Here is a 26683-nt window from a genome sequence, read left to right as displayed (position 1 = left end):
TTTCAATCAAGATGCTGGCCGGACCTGCAGTCATCTGAAGGTTTAGCCAGGGGACCTATAGGATCCAATTCCAAAATGACTCATTCACATGGCCATTGGAAGGAGGCCTTATTTCCTCGCCATATGGACCTCTCCATAGGGCTGCTTGACTGTCCCCACAACATGGCAGCTGGGTTCCCCAGAGAGAGTGAGAAGGAGCATAAGAAAGAGCCACAATGTCTTTTATCACTTATCCTCAGAAGTCACATATCACCTTTCATACCATATTCCGTTCACTATAAAAAAAGTCACTATGTCCAGCCCACACGAATGGGGAGGAGAATTAAGGTCCACTTCTTGAAGGAAAAGTATTTTTAAATTGCGGACATATTTTTAAAACCACCAAAGTCCACCCTCTGACCATGAATTACTTACCTTCTTCCCATATGTAAAAGACACTTACCCCCTTCCAAGGCCACCAAAAATCTCATCCCATTTGAGCATCGCTCAAAACCTAGCAGCTCATCATTAAAACCAAGTCCTGGTGTGGCTGAAACTCCTCAGGTGTAGCTCCTTAAGGGTAGCTCCTTGAGTACAGGTCCTCTCGATCTGAACTAAAGATACAAGTTATCTGCACCACCTGGAGACACACATGCCCAACATACGATGGACGAAACAGGCATACAATAATCTCTATCAATGCTTCTGCTCAAAAAGGGCTAAAGCAGGAGGCATGCCGAAGTCACTGGTAAGTAGCAGTTCTGAAATTCAGCTGGGCAAATGTTGGAAGTTTGTTGATTAGGACTCAGTCCTGTTCCTGCTCAGGGGTGATTCTCATGGCTGTTGGTGCCACTCTTCCCATTTTCCTTCCTTCTCCATGAAAGGCAACCTGTGTTTGCAGCTGCATGGTTTTCTTAGCTTGCTTCTCACTAATAGAATTCTGGGGAGTCCAAAGGCCTCTTTTCATTTTGTACTGTCTCTGTCCCTTTCCATCCAAATGTGATTTTTTTAAACTAACATGCCACGGAGGCAATGCCATGGCTCCTGATCCTGAATTACAGGAGCCTCTCTCCTGAGACACAGGCTCTGAAGCGAATGTGATACTATATTTCAAACTGGTGTCCGGTCACCATGACCCAATACATCCTTTCTCAACTTGTCACTAACATGCGTATGAAAACATAGGGGAAAAACATTTATTTTTTTCATTCACATTGCTGAAAACTAAGACACTCCCTCCCAGGGGAAAAAAAAGTCAAAGTAATAAAATCTTGTGAGGAACTGATATTAAACAAAAGGCGGACAATGCAGAAATTTTATAAACTTTAGTTTTCAGCTCATAGAATGATCTGGCTTCACATCTCAAAACAGAGACCAAAAGGAAAGAGGAAAGCAAGATAACTGTGCCTTCCTTATCATCACCAGAAAACCAGGCAGCCCACCTTTTGGGCGCAGTACTACAGAAGCTCTTCTGCCTGTACTGGCCCCCCACCACCCAGTACAACCGTCTCTGCACATCCACACAGAGAAGGACAACACAGGCATAAAGAGGGCAGGCAATGGTGACAAATACTGTATATCTCGAGGTGTGGTCTCCACAAGTGATGCAGTGGAGACAAAAGGACCCAGGTCTCAGTGCATGCTGGGAACAGTAGTTTTTATGAGTTACAGTAATTCAGAGCCCAAGTACAGGGAAATGAACATGAGCCCTAAAACCAGCCAAAATAGAGAAGCTTTTAAATAAAGTAAGACTGAATGTAAAAGTGAACATTTTTTTCTTGAAGAGAATCCACATTTTGAAAAAGAATAATAATCTGATCTAAAACCCTGACTGAGTTTATAAACGAGAGAAAAACAGAAAGGAAAATTTAAATACCAGTTAACTATTGACCCTAATGAAAGAAGCATGGGTAAAACCTTTGGGAAGACTTTAACAACTTATAAAACTTAGAAACTGGATACATGTTCCAAAACACTAGACTTCAGCCAGAGGAATTAATATAACTAGAAGAATCAAAAAAATATTAAAGAGTAATAGGTACACCAGTGGTTCTCAAATAAGTATACATTAGAATCACCTGGAAGGCTTGTTAAACCACAGATTGCTAAGCCCTACCCCCAGGGGTAGTAATTCAGTAGGTCTGGGTGAGACCTGAAAATTGGCATTCTGAACAAATTCTCAGGTGATGCTGAAGGTCAAGGACCACACTTTAAGAACCAATGACGTATACTACTCCCCGCTAGAAAACATATCATAAAATTACGATAATTGATGAATGGATAAACAAAATGTATATCCATACAATGGAAACTAGAAAAAGGAACAAAATATTGATTTGTCCTACAACATTGATGAACCTTGAAAACATTATGCTAAGTGAAAGAAGCCAGACACAAAGGCCACATAGTCTATGATTTCACTTACATGAAATATCTAGAACATGCAAATCCATAGAGACAGAGAGCAGCTTAGTGGTTTTCAAGGGCTGGGATAAGGGGGAAATGAGGAGTGATGCTAATGGGTATAGGATTTCTTGGGGTGGGTGATGAAATTGTTTAGGAATTAGATAATTGTGGTAGTTTTATAGCCTTGAGAATACACTCAAAACTACTGCAATCTGCATTTTTAGGTAGTGAATTCCATGGTATACGAATTAGATATCAGTTTAGGTTTTAAAATGTAACCATAAAGATTACCAAAGGAAAAGTAGCTCTCTATATATTCTTGGAATAACCAAAGATTAAATCTAAAATGGAAAATACAGGTTTGATTCTGTGTGTTTAAAAAAACTTAAAATTGAAAGGTAAATAGTAAACGGCAAAATAATATTTAGAGCAAACATGGCAGGGTGGATAACCTTATTCTTTCAGACTTCACAAATTAGTAAAAAAGAAAAAGACTAACACCTCCACAGGAAAATGGACGAAGGACATGAACAGGTAGTTCTTAAGAGCTGAAATACACATGCCTGGAAAACATATTTAAAATATTCAATATAATTAGCTATCAGAAATATAAGTTACACATGCAAAGATGCTCTCTATCACTAATCGTCAGGGAAATGCAAATCAAAACCACAATGGGGTTATCACCTTACACTTGTCAGAAACGGCTATTATCAAAAAAAACCAAAAAACCCAAGAAATAACAAGTATTGGCAAGGATGTGGAAAGAAGGGAACACTTATGCACTCTTGGTAGGAACATAAATTGATGTAGCCACTATGGAAAACAGTATAGAGGTTCCTCAAAACACTAAAAATAGAACTACCGTATGATCCAGCAATTCAACCTCTGGGTATTTATCTAAAAAACAAATGGAAACAGTAATTCAAAAAAATATATTCACCCCAAAGTTCATTGAAGCATTTTTTACAATTGCCAAGATATGGAAGCAACCTAAGTGTCCATCAACAGATGAATATGTAAAGAAATGGTTATGTATTTATGATGGAATATTACCTAGCCACATAAAAGATAAAATCTTGCCACTTGTGACAACATGAATGAACCTAGAGGGTATTATGCTAAGTGAAATAAGTCTGAGAAATATAAATACCACTGATTTCATTTATATATGGAATCTAAAAAACAAAAGAACAAATATGCAAAACAGAAAGAGACATAGATACAGGAAAGAAACTAGTGGTTGTTAGAGGGGAGGGGATGGGGGATGGGCAAAATAGGTGAAGGGATTAAGAGGAACAAACTTACAGTTATAAAATAAATAAATGTGAGGATGTAATGTGCAGCACAAGGAGTATAGTCAATAATATTGTAATAACTTTGTACAGTGACAGATGGTAACTAGACTCATGGGGGTTATCATTTTGTTAACATATAAAAATAACAAATCACTATATTGTACACCTGAAACTAATATAATATTGTAATTAAACTATACTTTAATAATATATATAATGTTAAACCAAGATACAGTTTGTCTACTAAATTGGCAAAGAATAAAAAAAAAAATCTCTCATAAATTAGAGTCCAGACTTTTGGGAAAGGGAGACATCTGGCAAGGTACATCTCAAACCTTTAAAGTTTGAGACTCTGCACATCACTTACATAAATTTATACTAAAGAAATAGTTAATAGTGTGTCCTGACAACTATCCTCCAGGAAATTGATCAGCAACCCTGTTTAAGATTTTGGAAATCAGAAAGGAGCTACAAGTTAAACAATAAGGTTGTGTTGAAAAATGGTCCATCTAGCAAAAGAAATACTATTTGGCCATTAAAAATGATGTAGAATTAAAATTTATTGTCATGGAAAGATGTTCATGATATATTGTCAAGTGAAAAATACAGGTTACAAAATAGTATATGTGGTATGAACCAACTTTTGTTTTAAAAGCTGTGTATGTGATATAAAAGACCCAGAAAGCTGGATACCCAGTGTTACAGAGGGTGTCTCTGGGTGAGGATAATAGCATGGATTTTTCTTCTTTTATGCTTTTTTTTTCCTGAAAGTACTATATAGTGCTTTTGTAATAAGGAAACAATTACTTTCCACTTTTTAAAGGAATGTAATGTAAAATTGAGGGGGACACTCCCTTTTCTGAGATGACACTGATATACAGGAAGCAGAAACCAGGAGTAATACGTAAACTGCAGAACAGAATAGGGGTGGCTTTGGAGGCCCGATTCTTTCGGCTATATTCCTACCACCGTGTTATTTCCTCTATATTTCTACAATATTCTCTCTCCATAACATTCTTTATGCTGTTTTCCTACCTTAATAACACATGGTTCTGCTAAAGGATGCTCTGCTCCTGAGAACACTTGGCAGCTTCTTGAAGAATATGAATATGTGTTCTTAGAGAAATTTTTAATTCCCTAAATACCTCAGATAGAATTCAGAAACCCCCAAATCACTGAGCAAAGGAGCAGAAAATGACATCAAATTTGAGCAGTTTGATGGGGCTCGTTCTCCACTAACAGTAATAGCGAATATTTACTCAACACTTACTACTTGCCCAGCTCCATTCCAAGCATTTTCCATGTAATGGAAATGCTCATTTAATCCTCACCGCAACCCTATACACTACGTACCATTATTATCCCGATGGAAATGGAAAACCGAGGCACAGAGAGGTTAAGTAAACTCGCCTGAACTCACAAGATTCAAATCTAAGCTTTCTGGCTGTAGTCTTGTTAGACTTTTTAGGGTCGCTTTACCAACAAATCTATACTTCAGGGTCCAAAACACATCTTTCCGTCGTCATTTGGGAAAACTTTCTTACCTTGTCACTGGGCTATGATTATTCTTTTTGAGAGCGTCAGAGTGGTCCTAGAGAAATGTCCTGCATCACCTTATATCCATTTGCCCCTGATTCTGGAGATGTGAGGTTCCTTGGATTCCCTGGGCTCCTTTCTGTTCCCCAATCCCATTGCCCCATGGGTTCACATCCGGAGAGCAAGACAGGGGTGAACAGCCACTGGGCTTCTGACATGATGGAGCCTCATAGCACTGTATCCTCAGGGGATTCAGAGTTTGCAGATCAAGTCCCCAGTCTCTCTCACCAGATGCTACATGCTGGGCACATTCAGAGTCAGAACCTGTTGGAAATCCCAAGTCATGGGCAAGTCTTGAGTTTTCTGTTTTTTCCTGAACTTTCAAGAAGTTATTTTATTCAGTGACGTATGGGGCAGGCAGCATGGGAGGAGTCCATCTGTTATGCAAGGAATAATGGGTGCCTTGTTTGTAGAGAATTTTAAAACAATAACAGAACCAAAAGTCTATCTGCTTTCTGTTATCTCCATCACGAACAATTCTAAACAATGTCAGTGATAAGAGATTCCAACCTGGTGGATTGGACCACTCCCACCGGCCCCACCCACAAGCCTTGGTGCACCATAGCTTTCCTTTCAGCTTTTCTCACCTTCTACCATTTTATTTATGAGGCTGACCATCAACCCCCAATACTGTCTCTCTTCACTGGGGTTCTTGTACCCCAAGTGATGGGTGAGGAGGTTGAGAGTCTTTATCTGGGAGGGACGGAAAGGGATGGCCTTTAAAGGATGTGTCTGTCCCCTTCCTCTCCCCATGAAGGTGTCCGGGAAAGAGGAGCTGGGAAACCAGGCATGGAGCCCAAGTCTCTTTCCTGAGGACAGACGTTGTCCCCAGACTTAGAGTCAGGCTCATGCTGGGAAAGGGAGTGTCTCTGAGACCCAGCCCTAATGTCCCAGCTTCTCTTAGATGTTCCCTGTGCCCCAAGGCAGAGTTAGTCACTTCCTTCTTGTGCTCCCACAGCAATTCATACACCCCTTTGTTTGAGCGCTGGGCACACAGGAGCACTCTTAGATCACCCTACTCTCCAGGCAGCTCCCTGAGGGCAGGAACTTACTTGTTCATCTTTGTTCCCCAGTTCTGACGTAGTGACTGACACAGAGCAGATGCTCAAATATGTGCAGTGGAACCAAAAATGGAATCACACCCTGTCTTCATCTTTCCTCATGAAATTTGTGTGCTATGCGTCCATGAGAAATATGGTCTAAGGTGAGGCATCATTCATTCATTCCACATACACTTGTTTATTCTTATATAATTATCTAACGATAATTGGTTGGGTGCTGTTCATTTTTCTTTATTGTCCTTGATCGAGCAATTTCATTTGTTAAAGATACCAATTTGCAAAGCTGATAAAGAAATAGCAATTCAATACAAAGTAGGGAAGTTTCTGGAAAGAAATTTGAACATTACAGATGGGAAGCTGATGCTGTTAATTCACCCTGGTGAGTATGGAGACCTGCAGAAGGAGTGGAAGAGGAAATGGAGGCTGGGTCATCCTCCCCTGGGGGCAACTGATGAGAACTGCAGTGCCCTGCCATCCCACCCAAGCCTACCCTGTGATAAGGACCGTGAAGACGCCTCAGCCTAGTAAGGGAATTACTTACTAATAACGGGTGGGGATGAGCTGGAAGGAAAATGTGACAGGACTCGTCCAGCCTTGTCCAGGCCACACCCAGTTTAGTCAATGACTTCTGAACCCAGAGAACGTTAAAGGAACACAGCAGAGGTTGTACCTGGGGTTTAAAAATAAAAATGTCTGCCCGTTCAGTCCTCTACGGAAAAGAAACGCCCCACACTGCAAGGATGGTCTTGAGAGGGGGGTCCGTCCTGAAGAACGTCCAACCTTTTTACTGAAAAAAACGAATGGCTGACCTGATCTACTTCCTTCCCTTTAAACAGAAGATCGTGTACAATAGCTTCAACAAGAGCCATGTCAGCAGTAATCACTGTGAAAAAACTTACTGCCAAGATGAAATTCAACCTTCGTAGGCATGTGCTACAGCGGCATTTTTAAATTTATTTTCTAGGCACCTGAAATGTAAAAGCATGTAAAATAAATAAAAGCCAATTAACAATAGCATCTGGGGAGATGCCGCTTGGGGAAAAGAGAATGGAATGTAGGGGAAATCCTTGGGAAGCATGCAGCTGATAGCTTCAGCAGCACTTCCTGAGGCCTGGCTTTGACCTATTCTGAGAAACTTCCACGGCCTCTCGGGCAATATTAGCACAGGCAGGGTTTGCAAACCCATGTCCCATGGGTCAAATCCAGCTCACAGCTGTGTTTCATTTGGCTTGAACAGTGTATTCATTTTCTTAGAGTTGAAAATCTGTAAATAGGACATGTGCTTTCCAGTTTACCACAGTCCTCACCATTCCCAATTGTCTTACATTGGTTTGTCCATATGACCTGCCAAGCCTCTGTGGGCATCTAGATCTGACCCCTATGCCCTAGACTCTGGTTCTCAAACTTGGCTGCCCATTGGAATAATCCAAGGGAGTTTGATAAAATACCTATGTCTGGGTCCTAACCACCCCCCCCACACACACACACATAAAGATTCTGATTAAATCATCTGGGTTCAGCCTGGGACACAGTTTCAAAAGTTCCCCAGGTGATTCTAATGTGCAGCAAAATTTGAGAACCAATGCCCTAAAGAAAGCAAGCTGTCAGGAGAGCTCTGACCTGAGGGTATTTTCCACCAGGCAGGTACTGTTCATCTCCAAATTTACCTAAGGCTGGGCTAGCAGGTTAGTAGAAGTACCTCCTCACCTAGACCCTTGCATTTAACCTTCTCAGAAAGGGCTCCAGGCCAAACTCCTCGAAGGATCCCTGATGACTTGAGAGATAATGATTCCTTTTGAAATAATGAGTTTGGGCCATTTTTCTAGAGCTTTTAATAGTTGCTGATTTAGCCACAGGCACAGTCAGAATCAGCCAACTTCTACTGGGTATGAGGAACTTTCTCATTTGATTCTTCATCTTAGATTTATAACAATATCACAAAAAGGGTATTACTCTCCCATTTTATAGGTGGGAAAACATTGATACCTAGCTCTAGGGCCATAAAAGCCCCATTTTGTAATTCAGGCTACGATTGAATTTGTGTCAATAAATATCCAGCGCCTGTTATGCAGTCTGTGGAGGTCAGCTATTTCAGAACAGCCCCAAGAATTGTTTACAGCCAGCTCTGATTGATCAGTGCCTGTGCTACACTGGTTGGTAAATATTTGAATTTAGAGTCAAGGGACATGTATTAGGCACTAGGTACTTAGTCACATCACCCATGTCGCTAGATCCACAACAAAGGTGATTAAGATACGGTCCCAGTGCTTGAAGGCTCAAGCCTAAAGGGAGAAGTAGGCAGGCATACTGAAATACTTGCAATAGGTTAAGCTGCACTAGAAGAGGATGTAAATTGAGTGTTGAGAACATCAAGAGGGAAGCATCTCTCTCTACCTGGAAACACCAAGGAAGGCTCCACAGAGAATCTTGAAGGATGCGCAGGAGTCTCCCAGGTGGAGGGCGGTGGACGGGTGGGGAGGTACTTGCTGAGCAAAGGTATGGAGGTGCCCCACTGCATAGCACGTTTGGAAAACTTAACTTTAAATCAGAACAGGAATTGCAGATTCTCTTGGAAGTAGTTTATCCTGCTTATCTATAAACCTAATGGTTCTGAATGGCCTTAATTATTTTTTCAGTATTGTGGCCCGTCAAGGTGAGCTGCAGATGAGTTTCCCAGCTGCAAAGACAGAGCTCACTGTGGTAACATCCCTCGTCTGTTACCCAGCACCTTTTCCTTTTCAAATAGCATTCCAGAAATCTGAACTTGACCCTTATCTCCAGCAGAAATAATCTCTTTTTCTTTCTCACTATGTACAGTCACAGAGCACACTAATTACCCTATGTTGGCTAACTCCAACAGCAGTGTTATTTTAAAAATCACAGGAAAAGAGAGAAATCACAGAAAGGAGCACACAATGTAAACACTAATACTTTGAGTATTTGCTTAAAATAATCTTGGGACAATTAGAACCTAAGTCATTCCACTTATTAATCCAGACACATTAGTGTCTATAATTCCTCTTAACCATGTCTTCTAAAATCCACACTTTGTCCCTTACTCTGGACAACTCTCTTAATGCTGTTGAATTCAGAAATTATGGATTTTTAATATTCAAAATTAGCGAGTTATCCAAAAGCTTGTTTGACCTAATTATGGTTCCACCTTCCAAAGTGAATGCATCATTACAAGTAGAGCATTGTCCAAGATCAGCCAAAATGTCTGTGCATGAGCCTGCACTCTCCTTTTCACGTGTATGTGTTTTAGCCTGGAGCAATGTACATGACTTTGATATTCTTCAGTATTTTCAAGCTGGAAGATCTGTACAAGATTAATTACAAACTTAGGGCCTTAGTGTAGCTCAGCCCTTCATTACCATTAATGAACCTTCTTCATCTGTACTGAGAGCTCTAATTGGGTTTATTTCTTACAGTAGGAATACAAGTATCCCTTAGAATTTTTTTTTTGTCCACCTATTTTGTGAAGTAAGTCTGCTAATCCATGTGAATTGGAGGATCCACTGAGAATAAATAAATTTCATGACATTAGCCGGCTAGGGGAAGCCACAATGAAAATCCACTACATCACAACATATACTCGGTTCATTAATCTGTAAGTAGAAACTGGCCTTAATTATTCATGATAATAGCCCTTAATATACTAGTTCGCAGCAGCATATTTCGTATCAGTAATGGGAGTCTCCATCGTTTAAGAACTTACTACAACTCTCTGCTGTTAAATCTTCACTGAGAGGTGGGGTAAGAGCCTGACCGGGGTTTTCATAGGAATGTCACGTTCGAAGCATAATAATCAGGCTTTACTGTTTTGAAGAGACTTTCATCCCAAGGATCTCAAAGCGCTTTATGAGCCTTCATTAGTGCCAGAAATACCCCAAAGGCACCAGAGTTTTACTATCTTTGTTTTATAGGTGAAGAAACAAGACACAAGCTGGTGAAGTGACTTGCCCAAGGTCACAAAACAAATCAGCAGGACATCTTGGAGGGCACAGGCAGGTTTAGGCTGTGACTGTTTTTCTTCAGCCTTACAAGAAACCATTTGTGTGTCTTTTGAGCTCAAGGGTCATGGCCATGACTTTACATGTCTGGGTGGCCCCCATCCACCCCAGCACACGCAAAGCACATAAGAGGACCTCAGCGCCTGCTGAAGGGAGGAATAAACGACAGTCTTACCAGGGCTCCCGATTCAAAAATTCCTTATTAGTTACTCAAATTCTTTTATTTACAATTTCTCTCCCACTTTGCATAGCACATGGAAGAGTTCTGTAAAGTTTGCTAAATATGCCGCTATCACTTTCTCAGCTGCACTGAGAAGAATTAAGTGTTTGCGAGTTTTTGTTCTTAGGAAGAAATTTCCATCTCCCATCTTACAGGATTTTAGTAAAGGTCCTTTGCTCAAGTTAAATACTGCTGTCGCACTGGAGAGTTCTAGATAATTAAGTGGTAGGTTCTCACAAATTCAGCTATTTTTTTCTAAACCTTCAAGCTTCAAGAAAACCAAGAAAGAACTTTAAAAAATTATTTTTTATTGATAGTGACATCTATAATATGGGTCCTACTTTGAGGTTGGTAGAGGGGAATCCTTTTTGTTTGTTTTGCTTTAAATGTGTGTATTTGATCCCAGCTCAGATTTACATTTAAAACATTTTAAAAGTGTACGCACTCCCAATTGTGTGGAATGCCAGGAAACGAGTTCATTCAGCGAGGAATGAGCTTTCAGCTCTGTCCTTTGTGACAGATTCCAGAGCGTCTCTACCTTAAGGCAGGCGGGTCACCAGGCCGCTTCTGTGACCCCCCCTAACCTGTACCAGGCTGCCGGCAAGCACTCCTGTCAGCTCTGTTTACTCTGGCAAGACTGATGGCATCCAGGTGGATTTCCCAACCCCCCGCGCCTCCTCACTCTCCGCCCCCACTTCTCGAAGCCCCACGAAGATGGTTGCATTTGCCAATTGAATAGTTAGGCAGTGAGTTGCTGTGCAAAACTACAGCCTGTGAAAGCAGCTTTTCTCCCGAGTTAAAACAGGGCCTCCACCTGATTCCTCTGCCCTCCCCACCTCCACCCAACCCCCAAACTCTGGACTTCAGGAAAATGTGCCTTGTGCTTGTCACTGCCCCTTGCATCTCTCTAGATCAAGTCACTTGCCTGGGAGGGCTGCACTGTTAGGCAGATAATCCCATTAAGCATCTGGAGGGCCTGGGCAGGGGATGTTCAGTTCAAGAATGTCAGGAGTAGATGCAATGGTGCTGGAGGTGGGCTCCTGGCTCAGGGCTGAGGGTAAACAGGCTGCTTCCCTGGTGGACATCAGCCCCGGGTCTGCCAGCTCCCACCAGCTGGTGATAAGCTGCTGACCATAGGACTAATTGTTATGATTACTGTTATGTACCAACAAGTGCTGTTGGCCCCCTGGATGTGGTGCTAAGCATCAGGGACTCACCGTGAATGAGAGTCTGGGTAATGTGTGCAGAGGTGGGGGAGGGAAGGGGTGAAGTTAAAGGACAAGAAAGCAAATGCTAAATAACATGATACAGGATCCAGAAAGAGAAGGATCCATGAGGAGTAGAAGGAGTTGAGGTGGTGCTTGAAGGAACAAAAGGCACCAGGACATAGGGGAGAAAAGGGAGGGTGCTCCTGACAGGAGAAATGACCTAAGCAAAGGTGCTGAGGCAGGAACTAAAGAGCTGCATTCAGGGAACAATAGTAGAGGGCTATGGCTGGTGCAAGAGTTCACACGGGGGAGTAACGGAAGGGTAAGTCTACAGAGCCAGGATGGGGGCCAGGTGAAGAGGGTCCTGAGTGCCAGGCAGAGAGGTTATTCAGCAGGCAAAGAGAAAAAAGTTCTGGAAGGATTACCCAGGAAGGTGGGAGGGTGACATGATCCAGGTGGTGTTCAAGAAAAATTAATCTGCCATCAGTGTAGGTGGAAAGAAACTGAAAGCAGGAAGCCAGTTGACTTTAGTAACCCACACACCATTTGATAAGGGCTGGGAGGTGGCTGCTTAACCTGCTCATAGGCTAGAGCCTTCTTCAGCCATTAAGCTCCACACCCTTCCATGGTTAACTTCATTTATCCCTTAGGTCTTGGCTTAAATGTCACTTCCTCCAGGGAGACCTCCCTGACTGACTCCAGATTAGGCAGAGTCCCACTGCTGTATATTCCCGTAGACACTCACTTGCTCTGTCATAACTACCCCACTGTGTTGTGTGTGTGTGTGTGTGTATGTGTGTATTGGGGGGGGGGACCATATAACATAAAATATACCATCTTAATCATGTCTAAGTATACAGTACAGTAGTGTTCAGTATATTCACATTTTTGTGCAACTATCACCACCATCCATCTCCAGAATTCTTTTATCTTGCAAATCTGAAACTCTGCACTCATGAAACAACTCCCCATTTCCTTCTCCCCCATCTCCTGGAAACCACCATCCTACTTTCTGCCTCTATGAATTTATCACTGCCTCATGAATGGAATCATACAATAGTTGTCTTTTTGTGACTGGCTATTTCACTTAGCATAATGTCCTCAAGTTTCATCCATGTGGTAGCATATGACCAAATTTCCATCCTTTTTAAGGAGAAACATATTCCACTGTATACATACCACATTTTGTTTATCCATTCATCTGTTGATGTACCTTTGCAGACTTTAAAACACACACAAACACACACACACACACACATACACACACATACACACACAATGAACTCAGAATAGAGTAGAATTGAACAGAATAGATGAAAACATCAGAGTGCACTCTTGTGATAGGGGTAAATACTGAGAGAGAGCTGCTTGTCAGAACTCCAATATAATATAATAAGATTAGCAAAATAGGAAGTTAAATTTATATCATGTCCCCAGAATTTAGAACACAAACAAATCCCTTCTCCATCTTGCACATAGTGCAAGTGTTACGGTGGGTATTGCTGACTTTATATACTGACTCTTCTCACCTTAAACCACCAAAATGAGTGAATGAGGAGCCGTAGAGTGCTAGTTCTCCTGGCCACGTTTCCCCAGGCATTCTTCACTCTGCGGCATCATCTGTCTCAGAATACGCATAGGCTGGCTGCATAGAAGCACTCCTCTTGGCTGCACCATCCTAGAGGCTCTCACAGAACCAAAACACAGTCCTTTGTTACGCAGCTTCATTGGCCACTAGAGCCTGGATTTAGTGCCTACTAAGCACCCACTATGAGCCCTAGAGCCCCTTCTCTCCCAGTGTCCTTCGTTTCTGGTGCTCCCAGCACCTCATGTTAAAACTTGGACAGGAGTCTTTCCTTTAGAGCAGGTCAGTAGGGGTCTAAGACAGCTGTCTGAAAAGTTTATACCTTGTAGCCACAGGTACATAAGTGTGGGGGGGGGCGATACACCACACACACACACACACACACACACACACACACCCTGGGACCAAGGAAGCAAAGAAGAGAGGTTGCAAGTATTCCTTGATGACTGTGGGATAGAAAGAAGAGGATATCAGTAACTGTCACCTCAAATCCTTCCCCTAGTCACTGGCAGAGACAACATGCCCCGCCTTCCACGTTATCACTTTGCTCTGACTATTACACAGATGTTTGGTGGACACAGTTAGCATAACATAAGTGTGCACTGAGGTCCAGAGCCTCCATGGGTGCAGGGAGGGCCTCTGTTGACCTACGTCTAGTGTGGTTGAATGCCCCCAGGCCCCAGGACTGCACTGGGCCAGGAGCAAAGTCATCAATAAACATCTCTGCCTGAGAGAATAAACTAAATTTGTATAAACAAGAACTATGAGCTGGAAATAACTTACACTGGTAGTTGTTTAATATAATGGCCATATCCCTTGACGTATATACACAGTTCAAAAATTCGTAAGGCATTTAAGTTTAGGTAGAAACTGTGGTTGGGAGAAAAATGCATAATATGATTATGCTAATTTTCAATATAGGCAAAAAATAGAAAGTCAAAATTAAAGAATCATATCTAACACTTGCTTGTTGTAAGTGAACTTTAAAATTGTTCCTGGAAATCAGAACACCTTATTGAGATGTAGAGATGATATGAAATTGATACTGAACTTCTAATATAAATTATACATTTGGAAGCAGGACTTTGTCAAAATTGAGTTAAGTTTGCACTTTGAGCCCCTCTCCAACCCTAACCAAATGACAATAGTAGATAAAATGTAAAAATAGAACACTAAAAATGTATAAAATGTATAAAATATGCTCAAAAAGAAAATAAGCACTTTCATGGACTCTACATTTATCAGAAATATAAGTTTACAAGTGGTAAGCAGAGTTGATGGGTTCAAAAGTATCCCATGAAAGATGGGGAACCAAAGCCAGGATCAATGCAGAACAGCACAGATCCAAACGCTGAGCAATGACATGGCTTTTCTCAGGTCGGGGATGCCAGGTGGAGCTTCTCCCATCACCATAAGCATGTGGCTTTTCTAAGAGTCATAGGACAAGGTGGCAGTCATAGTCTGTTTTCTCAGGCTTCCTTAATGGGTGAGGGGGTCCCATCTTAATCCCAGTTTTATACAGTGATACCGTATCTGGTCCCCACTCTTTTTAAATCAACAATGAGTAGATGAATTCATTTCAGATGAAATGACAATGAAAGAGCTACCTGAAAATGACTTTAAGATGTTTTAGGGTCTTCAAAGAGATAAATGAATGAATAACACCCATAAAAAAATAAAGCAATAAAAAGTTATAAAATCAAATAGGCAGTAATGAAGCAAAAACAGGGGAATATGAAAAAGAACTTATAAAAAATCTTAGAATTGAAAAATATGTTTATTAATGTAAAATATATTCCTCTATATTGGATACAAAAAGAGAAGTAGAGAATTGAGAGACAGTACCAGAAAACTTACCCAAATCGAGCATAGAAACATGAATATAAATAACAAAGATCAGTTCAGAAACCCAGGTGACAGATAGAGAGGTTCTAGCTTTTGTTTAATATGAGTCTGGAGTAAAAGAATAGAGCAAATGAGAAGAACAATAGGTGAAGAAATGTTGACGGAGAATTTTTCCTCATGCTGAAAGAACACACCAAATATTGAGCAGGATAACTGAAAATAAGTCATTCCTAAGCACATCATTATGAAACTGCAAAAAATCAAGGATTAGAAAAAAATAAAGCTATGTAAGAGGCAAGACAGACTTCCTGCAACAGAATGTGCTAGATCAACAGTGAACCACTCATCAACAATATCAGAAGCCAGAAGACTTCTAATGGAATATAAAAGCCATCAGTTCAACATTCTTCACACAGCTAAACTATCACTTACAAGTCAGAGCAAAATAAAAGCTTTTTCAGATTTACAAAGTCTAAAGGCTTGTGCCATTCACAGATCCTCACTGAAAAGACTACCAAAGGACTTACTTCAGCAAGAAGAAAAGTGAACCCAAAGGGATGGAAGGAGGTGTGAATAAACACAGAGAACCCAAAATAGGGAAAAATATATTGGTAGATTAACTGTTGAACGTAAGTTTGGGCCAGAAGTTATCTGAAGATGCATAAGATAAAGAGGAAATGTTGAAACATGAGCCAAAACAAAGAAATAATTCACCAGCATTAATAAGAAAGAACTTGGTCTGCTCTAGATTCTCTTTGTTCAGCCATTCAGCAGAGAAGGAATGAGTGACCTACATCTATTGATTGATTTATACTCCAGTCTTATTCCAAGAAAGATTTAGGCGAGCTAACCTGCAGCTATTCCTGGTCTATCCTTCATTTTCAGATCCAGGAACTTCCTAAGGGAGTCACTGGCATCCTTTTGATTGAATCTTTGGCACTAGTCCCAGGGAGGGCTCTCCATATTAAAATGAATCATGGGATATAAGTTTTTTAAGCAATCCAGTCCCTCAAGTCTTCCAGACAAACACAGTAAAAACTTTTAGAAAAACCCAATTTCAAAGGAAAAAGGAGCATAAGACCTATGAAAAAATTCTGCAGACACCAAGGGAAAATCTTCCTCCTCAAGCAGGTAAACTTGAAGATAAAGCTGCTTTATATTTTCAGTGACATAAAGGAATTCATTACAACAATCCAGAAACAGATCAGCATAAAAAGAAAATGCAACAAAATTATACCCATAATAGCTGAAATTAGGTCTTCATTAAAAGCAATAAAAGCAGAATGAAAACTACAGAGACTCTATTCATCCAAATAGATGACAATGTGAAGAATGTTACACCAAATACAGAATAAATCAATATGAAATATTTAAAGGAATAAACAAAGACAATAGATATTAAAAACAGGACACAGACCTGACAGCCAAACTATGAATAAAACATTCCTGATAAAGAAGGCACAGCTGGTTAGGAATTGATTATCAAAGCTCCCAGAATTTGGAGGGAAAAAAAAACCCTTACATTGGAAACAAGGGGACTCACCAGATTATCACAGATAAGATTAATAAAACGGAAACAATACTAACACATATCTTGGTGTATTCTTAAACCTCAAAGGAAAAAATAAGCCTATTATCTGATAAATAGTTGGAGAGGGGGAAAAAGTCATACTCAAAGCAGTTAAAAATCAAACTTGCTTCATCTATCTCTTCTGAAATAGTCAATGTTGAAAGAAAAAAGGAGAAATATCTACAATCCACTAATATGTAGTTGTGACACCCAAGGATTTCATTCCTAGCCACAGGTTGTTCATAAAACAGGAAAATAAAAAAAAATCCTGATATTTGCAGATACACAAAATATTAATAAGCTCAGTGCCATTTATGCAGAGATTCTTCAAGTGTTTTCAAATCATTGTGGTCAGAATTAGTGAAAGAACTATTTATCGGTAACTTATAATTGAAAATAGTGATTGTTATTGAAATTAAGTCATGTAGATAAGTATTAAAATCCACATGGGGCTTTTACAAGTAACAGGGAAAGGATATTATTTGATGTCTAAATAACTGATACAAATATTGGAACAAAAGAAAAAATACTGTGAAGGAATAAAAAGAGGAAGTTTTATATTGTGGTAGACAGCTTCTAAGGGGGCTCCCATAGTCCAAGTCTTTGTGAAGCCTCCTACCCTGCAATGTGAGCTGGACCTAGTGACACTCTTTTAACAAAATACAGCAGAAGGAATGGGATGTCACTTCCGAGATTAAGTTACAAAAAGATTCTGGCTTCTATCTTGCTCACCATCTCTTGTTCTCTCTGGCTTTCTCCACTGCTTGCTCTGACGGAAGTACTGACATGTTGGGAACCACCCTATGGATAGACCCATGTGGCAAGAAACCGGTAACTCTTGCAAACAGCCAGCCAGGATCTGACACCTGCCAAAAGCCACATGAATGAGCTTGGAAGTGAATCTTTTGAGCCCTGCCAACAGCCACATGGGTGAGTTAGAAGCAAATTCTCCCCCAGCCTTGGGATGACTGCAGCTGCAGCCAACACATTGACTGCAGTCTTATTTGAGATCCTGACCCAGCTAAACCATGTCCTGAGATAATAAATGTCTGTTGTTTTAAGTCACTTATTTTGTTACACAACAACATATAACCAACATACCTATTGTCTGATTGTATTTTAGATTTTAGAAAAATGGGCAAAGGAAGAGAAAGAAGAGGGAAGCTCAGAAGGGCATAATACTTCTTTTTTCCATGAAAGGGAGTCAAAAGATACTAGCTATGATTAAGTACAGAACAAAAAATTTATAGAACACTTCAAGAAAATTATTACTAGGATTAACAATATGGTGATTGGATTCCAAATAGTCAAAAGTAAACAGAACGTATTTCTTGTGTCAGCACGAAAATAGAAAAGAAACAGAGAGAGCATGTAATGAAATCTCGTAAGTCAGAGCAAGTATAGCAATTAGAACAGGTACCATTTTAGAAAACAAGGACTCTCAGGTTGGTTTAAAAAAGGGAATCCAACAATATTCACTTATTTGGTAAACAAATACATCTATTGAGCACCTACTGGGACACCTGATGAACAAGTCTGACCCTATCTGACGTTAAATGTACCAAGCAATTATAACACAGGATAGTAAATACAACAATCAGGGAAGTATAGGACATAAGAAAAGTTCATTGATGTAATCTTTTCTACCTTAGTACTTTCAACCCCTTTTATTTTAAGCCATCCAAATATGAGCACCAACCACCAAACAGCTTCCAAAATTCCCAAGCCCTAACTCTAAAACACATATAAAAAGAGATGATATTGGCCATAATCTCTGATCATAGTGTAGTAAAGTGAGAAAGCATAAGGTTTAATACAAAAAAGTCATTATTAAATTGGAAAGCCTTATATAACATCAAAGAAAAATATTAACAATATAATAAGAGATGATTTAGAAAAAACTATTGTGGATATATTATATAAGAAAATATAGTAAATGTGGCTAATGATACATTCAGAGCTGAATCTGTAGCATGAAATGATTTTTTTAAAAGAATTTAGCATTCAACTTAATGTGCTAGATTTGGAGCACCAAAGAAATCCGAAGGAAAATTAGATTAAGAAAATAATAAAGATAAAGAAGCTGCTTTGAAGGAACAAATAAAATAGACAATATAGTGGCAACTCTAATTAGGAGAATAAAGAAAACAAAATTCGAATAGAGAAAATTGACATGATAGCTATATTTTTTAATTATTATATAACTGCACATAATTATGTCATATTTCATTTAAAAACGGCAATCAGATGGACATTTCACTCTAAAAATAAATAATTGAAAGTAGAAGAAATAGAAAACTTGCAAAGAGTAATAAAGGAAAACAAATAGAAAAAAAAAAAACTATACAAATAAAACCTCTACCCCCACCAGCAGGTTTCAGGAATAAGTGAATATAGAGATGAAGGCTGTCAAATCTTAGCGAGACAGATAATTTCCATGTTAGAAAACCTTTTCCATAGCACTAGGGAAAATGGGAAGCCACCAATTGATTTTACAAAACAAACATTCCACCTCAGCCAGTAGGGTTATTCTAGGCAGATGAGATAGGAGTGGAGGCACCAAGGCAAGCTTGCTTAGAAAAAACTACTTCGCCCCACAGTGGTCTTCAGGCCTAGGACTATGTATACTGCTTTTCATATTGTATTCGTAGTGTCTAAACCAAAGGTGGCAGAATATGAAGTATAAACAACAGGTGGCAGAAGACAGAAACTGAGGAACATGAAAAGTGCAGATGGAGGAAGAGGAGCACATGAAGGACACGGAAAAGATCTGGTGAGAGAGGAAGGAGGAGAACCAGGAGCAGGAGATGTCATAGAACTCAGGGAAACTGTGTTCGGCAGAGACTGACACAGCGGAGAACAGTAACACCAATTCCACCATCATTTTGCTTTTCCATCAACACTCAGTCTGGAGTTGAAGCTGAGGGGGCTGATTACAGTATTGATCCAGGTTTGGGATTTGGTTGTTGGGTGCTATAGGATAGTGGTGCCAGGGAGTTACGGGTTATTGGAGAGGGTAATTTGAATAATAGAAACAGAATTCTTACTCCATAGCTAAGAAACAGAGTCCAGGAAGAGACTAGTAGAGAAAACAGAGGAGTCAGGAAACTAGAAGTCTTTATAGGTTCAAAATACAGTGGGGTGTGAACAAAGATGTGAGAAAGGGAAGAGAAGTTGAAGACTGAGGAGGTCAGAGAATTGTAGGGCTAGACTATTAAATAGGTAGACCACATGAACATTGAAATCCAGGAATTAATGAAGGTCCAGGTGCGGCAGAAATTTCTAAGTCAATCCCCAGTGTCAGCAGTGAATGATGGAAAGTGATCAGGAAGTGACAGTTCTGCTGAGGGGCTGCTCACAAGGATAGAGAATGGGTCTGTCATGTCCTCAGACACCAGAATAGTGTGTGGCACATGCAAGGCCTTCAGTGTTATAATTATTTGTGGAATAAACAAATGGCTTTAATCCATCTCCTTTACTAAGCGGATGAGAAAACCAAGGATCCTAAAGGTTAAATGTATTGCTCAAAGCTACACAGCTAGTGTTCAGCTAGCCAGAGCTTCCCAGCTCCTTACAAAACCACACTGAATGTGGATTCCCTTCTCAGCCTTCCCAGAGGCAGCTCATAATTTTATTATTTTATTATCTCAAAACTACTTAAGTGGCATTTGCCATTCCTTGGGTGCTGGGATGGAATATCCTGAAGTTAAATGAATAAACGTTAAATATCTTCCTTGAGGCCTCAAGGGATTTATTCACTCATTGGAAATACATCACATGCATTTTTAAGGCACATCCAAGGAAGCTGGTCCTGTAACCATATCCTAGCTAGTTTGCCAACATTTCACTGTTCTCTCTTCTTCAGGTGCTGTAACACCTGAAGTAACACACAAAATAACACACACACACACACATACACACACACGATAGCTGTTCACCCATAGTCACCACAGATTTTCCCATAGACTCTATAGGACTAAAGAAGTTAATTAGCCTTCAGCTACGTAGGTCTGGACTGTTAAAGCCTTCCTATTATCTTTAAAGAAAAATGAAAACATCTCCCCCAAAGGCTATTGTCCATTATGGAATCCAACTGCAGGAGGAGGGTGGTGACATGCTCCTTTTCCCACTGGACCAAAATTTCAAAGCATCAAATGTGTGGTAAATCTAACCAAAGATAAAGATTTGCAGGTGTTTTCTGCATAAAAGCAAGAAGGGCAGATGTATCTGAAACGTGCTTCTGACCAAACAGGACATCTGCAATCCATTAGGAGTGTCCTGAAGAGAGAAAGTGAGAGGGGAGGTTCAGGCAGAAAGTCTGCTCTGCAGAAACGCAAGCGTGAGGATATGTGCGGACCCTTCTGTCAGGATCTGAGGACGCGACTGTTCTAAAAAGGGTTACCTTTCCAGGGGTAAACTTACATCTCTGCCCAACAACCCAGTTCCTCTTCTCTCTTTCCTTCTATTGCGTTATCTCTGAAATGTCAGTCGCTTCTCTTTACTCAAGTACACCTACATGTTTTAGTATTTAAGACGTGGCAGCCACCTCAGATAAAGAAAACATTCCCCTCTTGGAGTGTGTGGACCTTTCTTTCCCAACGCTCATGGACAGTGATCCGTGTCCTGACTCGGCTTCTCACTCCCACAGAACAAAGCAAAACTGTCACCACAGCATGACTTGCAGGTTACTCACTGGCTGTTGTGTGCCCTGTTTCAGACTCCCAAGGAAACCACTAACTTTTATTAGAAGGTGTATTAACAAAGGCTGTTGCAAAATACCCATGGCTGTGAAAATGATTTGGAGGTGTGTGATTCCTTGAATGGATGTTACAAAGGTCACTAGTTTTTAATGTATAGGATCTATGCCCAGGGCTTGCTTTTGGCCTCCCTTCAAAGTCTTAGAGTAAGCTTCAGTGACTGGGCCCGAATTGAGCATAAAATGTAACCGGGGTGCTCCTTAAATGAGTTCCTTCATGAGCATACCAGATCTGTTTCCTGTATAATGTCTCTTACTCACTGGCCTTTTGATAAACCATTAGTGCTGGGGCATTTTGTTAATTACTAAACTCCTGGTGACAGACAAAACTGGCCTGTTAAAACTTGTGTTGTAATTTGAGGATTAAAAGCCACACCTCTGGGAAACATCGGTATCAAAACTGATTTGGTGTCAGAGACAAGGTGTTAGAAGCCACGGTTTGACAAAGTGGATTTCCAAGTGTAGTTGGCAATTACATTTTTAGAAGTCTTCAATTATGCCATGTACAAGAAGGTAGTTTTAAGAAGCTACAAGTCAGGAATGTATTTTTAAATCTCTTCATGTATATGTTTATAGGTAAGCCCATGTTTACAAAGCACCTACTGTGTACAGAAGAGCACTGTTCTAGATACAATAAAAATTGACAGTCCCTACCCTCTGATTCTCAAAAGACAAGAAGAAAAGTCTCTTCAAAAATTAAAGTATATAGTCAGTTCATTTCTGGAAAATATTTTACTTAAGACCAAGGAGAAAATCATGACTACAGCAGCAATGGGCTTTGATAAGAAGGATCTCCTCACTTGCCCAGGGTTTGTGGATTGAGGGCCTTGGTTCAGAGGTTCTCTCCCAATGTCATGTAAGAACAAAATAATGAACAAAGACTGGTATGACAGAGGATACGTGGTATTTCATTTATCCTTTATCCCAGAATAATCTTCCAGTAAAACTGAATGCAAAGTTTCTATATCAGCTGAGAAGCTTTCTGTTGAAGATAAGGGGAAAAAAATCTCAAACCGACTTACATGATAAAAGTGATTCTCTTGTTCACAAATCTAAAAAGGCCAAAGTCTTCACACATGGTTTGATCAAAGCTTCGGCTAAATTTCCCTGCAATAGTCTCAATTCTACTCATTGACATGTGCTCTGTTCCCTTTCTGATTTTCCTTTATTATTCACAAGATGGCTCTGGTAACATCTCCTTTTTCATGACTATGGGGAAAGAACTTGGCTTCTCTTAACTATCAAACAAGAATCCTGAGCCTTGAGCTGATTGGACCTGGAACCAATCCTTGTGGCCAAGAAAAGACCTTGGTGCTGACTGATCTAGGCATTTGTTACTAGACCTGTTACTAGACCTGTGGGACTGGGGTTGGGTACCTACCCAGAAGACATAGCTGCTAAATGCTAGAGAAGAAATGAAATGGAAGTTGAGGAGGCAATCACAGCCTAGGATCTGCTACAATCCTTTTTCATGTGTAGACTCTGGATCACTAATTAATTTTTATTCAGTGTCAGAGACGAGGTCTGTAAAGAGAAATCTATTTCCTCTAACTTTAATAAGTCAGAATTTAAAGATGGTTTTACTTTTTCAAAAACATAAAATGCATACTTCTTTTTCATAGCTCTAAGTTTGTTTTTTCATAGCTCTCTTTCCCTTTAAGAATACACTGAAACTCCCAAAGAAATGTTTTTAAAGTTTGATATCAGTTAGTAATTGAGAATGATTTAAAATCCATCCTATAATCCATCTTCCCTAACCCTTCCTTCCCAATTTCCAAAAGCAATATGACCTAATTTGGAATTCTCAGTTATTGTAACCCAAATATTTTCTCCTTCAACTTGAATAATGGGTCGTTAAATTTACAGACTATGCCATGTTCTAAAAGTATTTTTCTGACGCATGTTCACCAGCCCCTCAAAACTCCTAAAACCATCCTGTCCTCATAAAACTCCCCCCAAATTCATCAACTCAATGTGCAAAATGCCAGTATAAGGATTTTCAACAACCAAGTATTTCTTCTACACTTTACCTAGAAATAAAGCTCCTTGAGTTCAGGGTTGGAATTGTAGTACTGAAATGTCCAGGGAAGAGTCCACGGATGATATTTGCTTTCTGTTGCCTTGGTGGAGAGAGAATGGCTGTTTGGAAGGCAAGCCACAGCCTTCTTATGACTGTCATTGATTGTTTAAAGGCCATAGAGGGCAGATTAAATGAGAAGCTAACTTCACACAACCCAGACATGTCAAAACAATGGTAGCCAAATTTGCAACATTTTCTCCAAGCATTATACTTGAAAAAAATCATCATAAGCATCCAACTTGTCAGTGTCAGAAATGAATATTCTTTCCCAATTGCAGAAGATATTACTGATACTCACAAGCTGCATCACATGCAAACGCATTCGGGGAAGCAGTTTAGAATTGGACTTGGGTTAGTTCGCAGTTTGGAATTTACAACTGTATTTATCACTCTTCCTCTTTGAGATTTGGCAGTCTTGGCTACCAAAACCCAAAATGCAAGATATAGTGCATTTCCCTCGATGTAGCAGGAACTTTGGGGCATTTTGTTCTCCTCAGCCCCCTGGCCTTGTGTGAGAGGTGGAGAAACAGGAATAGTGCTCTGCCACCAAAACCCTGTGCCACCTTTGGAAAGGTGCTTCCTCTCAACAGGAAGTGGTCCAGTGGCAAGAGGGAAGAAGTTGTGACACCTGGGCCAGGCCTGTGGCAGGCCAGCCTAACCCTCAGCAGGCAGCTGTGGGGGTGGGGGCAGCTTGGCCCAAATGCTGCTTAGTCAGGCTCCAATGCTGAGCTGAGCAGCAGATGTGCCCAGACCTGCCACCACCAGGTGTCTGTGTCTGGGCTGGGAGGTGACGGAGCAAATGTGACTCTTGCCTTTGACTGTTTCCCGACACCGTCTTCAGAGGAATGTGCAAGACTTAAATGAGGCCACCTCAGAAGATTTCTGACAGAGCTACAGCTCTCTGCCCACCCTGCCATGTCAAACACCTGTCCCTCTCCTGCCCCTTTGGCACTCACACAGTCCTCCTGCTAACTGGCCCTGGGCTAGCTCCTCCTCCAGGCCACTGGTAAGCTCAGGTAGGAGGCGGCTACCCACCTGCCCTGCTGTAATACCCTGTTCCCAACAGTAGTGCCTAAACCTCCATAGCTAAAGATTTTTTGTTTCCTTTTTAATACAACGATCCCATGATTGAAAATACCTTTTTTTAATTAAAGGAAATTTTTTTCAAGCTCCCCTACTGGGGGAAAAAAATTTCTTGTGAGAATTAGTTTTCCAAGGAAAGGCTATTCTGTATTTCACAGAACTATTAACAACTATATGGAGTCTTATCAGGGTATAAATACTGTAAGATTACCAGCCCATTAGTGGACTCGGAATCCAACACAAAAAAAGTTATTACTAATCTCTGTGTGGCTTTTGAGAATTCCATTTAAAGCTCAGGTGGGCTGTGAGCCATTCACCATCAGAAGTGATATTCACTCTACAAACATTTATTGCACACCTACTATATACTTGAAGCCCAGGCCTCAAGAAGACATCACTGTATATAGCAGAGGGTGCAAATGAACAATACATAGACCAGATTCAGCCTGCAAACATATTTTGTTTGACTCACACCATATTTATCAAAAATTTGAATTAGTTGCCAACTTTTAAATATCAGAATACTTCCAGCTTCTCTTGAAAACTCAGGAAATCTGGCAAAACAGAGCTCACATTCCCAGCTGATGACAAGGAGAATAACAACTAATCACTTCACACAGGCACTGGCTCTCAGAGGGTCCACACAACCCCCACCTGCCCTGCTTCCCCCGACTCAACCTGCCCAGCCCCTCAGCACATGCCAGTGGGTCTCAGGATGGGCATACCCACCCTGGAAAGGCCTCGCTCAGGGACCAACCAACCCAACCAAGCTTTCCACTTGAGAATAGCTGCTTTGTGCCTCCAGAAGAACAGGTCACAGGAATTTTCTTATTTTGTGCCTTTTCAACTCTTACCCTTTCTAGTCAAGATTTTTTAAATTCCTGGTATTAGGGAAGACATTCTGTTTTTCATACTCACTACAAGAAATTGGACACAAACGAAAAGTGGCAAGGGTAAAGCACATAAGCACACAGAAGCAAAAAGGGAGGATTATGAGAACAGGCAGGCCCACAGAATGCCCCATTTGCCAGATGAAGAAGCTGAGACCCAGAGACAGGAAAGTCATGCCCAGGTCCCATTACTGACCAGTAGGAGAAGAGAAGTGTGATCTGGATGGTCTTTACCCAGCTGGTGCCATATTCTTTTCTATATGCAAGGGTGGTTTCTCTGTTCCAGCTTCTGCTTACATGTTTCCAACGAGTGGCAGAGAAGCCCATCAAATCTGGGAATAAATATGAGGACTGATTTCAGAGCTCACACTTACCAGTATATGATTCTAAATGAATCTGCAGAAGATTAATTAGCAATTTTCATCTAGACCTACTGATTCCACATACGTGGGTCCAAATTGTCATATTTGAAGAAATGTGTATGTGGCTCCCAATGGTACATGTTAAGAGAGGCAGGCTATTTTCAAGTTTTCAAATTTTGTATTGCCAGAAATCCTCCCTGTTTGTAAAGAGAAATAGAGTTAAACAGGTTGATCCTGATATTTGTTGCTAGTGGAAAATTTTACTAAAACTAGTGCTATTGCAACAAACACAAAGATACTGACCAAAACCTTCAATTCGACAGATTAAAGGTATTTAAGTGGGCCATTGCCTAGGTCTTACACGTTTCAGTGTATTTATAATGAGTATATATGGCCATTTAATAATACTCCAAGGACTCCTCTGGTAACACATTTAAATCAGTACAAAAATCAGTTTTATGTGCAGCAGAAAGGGAAAACAGAGTTTACAGAACAGAAGCTGTCTTATTTGGCCCTAGCAACCTAACCAGGGACAGGTTTCATACCTACTTTTAAAGATGAGAACAGTGAGGTCAAGAAAGCTGACTTCCTCAGCCAGTTTTCAATTGCTGGGAACTAGGTACACCCTAATCATTCTAACTCTAAAACCTGAGATTTGTCTGCTATAGCAACTCATAACACAGAAGCCACTAAGATGAGTAATGACCAAAGAAGTTAAGACAAAGATGCAT

The sequence above is a fragment of the Camelus dromedarius genome, chromosome 29, assembly GCF_036321535.1.
Source record: "Camelus dromedarius isolate mCamDro1 chromosome 29, mCamDro1.pat, whole genome shotgun sequence".
Taxonomy (NCBI): domain Eukaryota; kingdom Metazoa; phylum Chordata; class Mammalia; order Artiodactyla; family Camelidae; genus Camelus; species Camelus dromedarius.
This window is presented reverse-complemented; position numbering follows the sequence as displayed.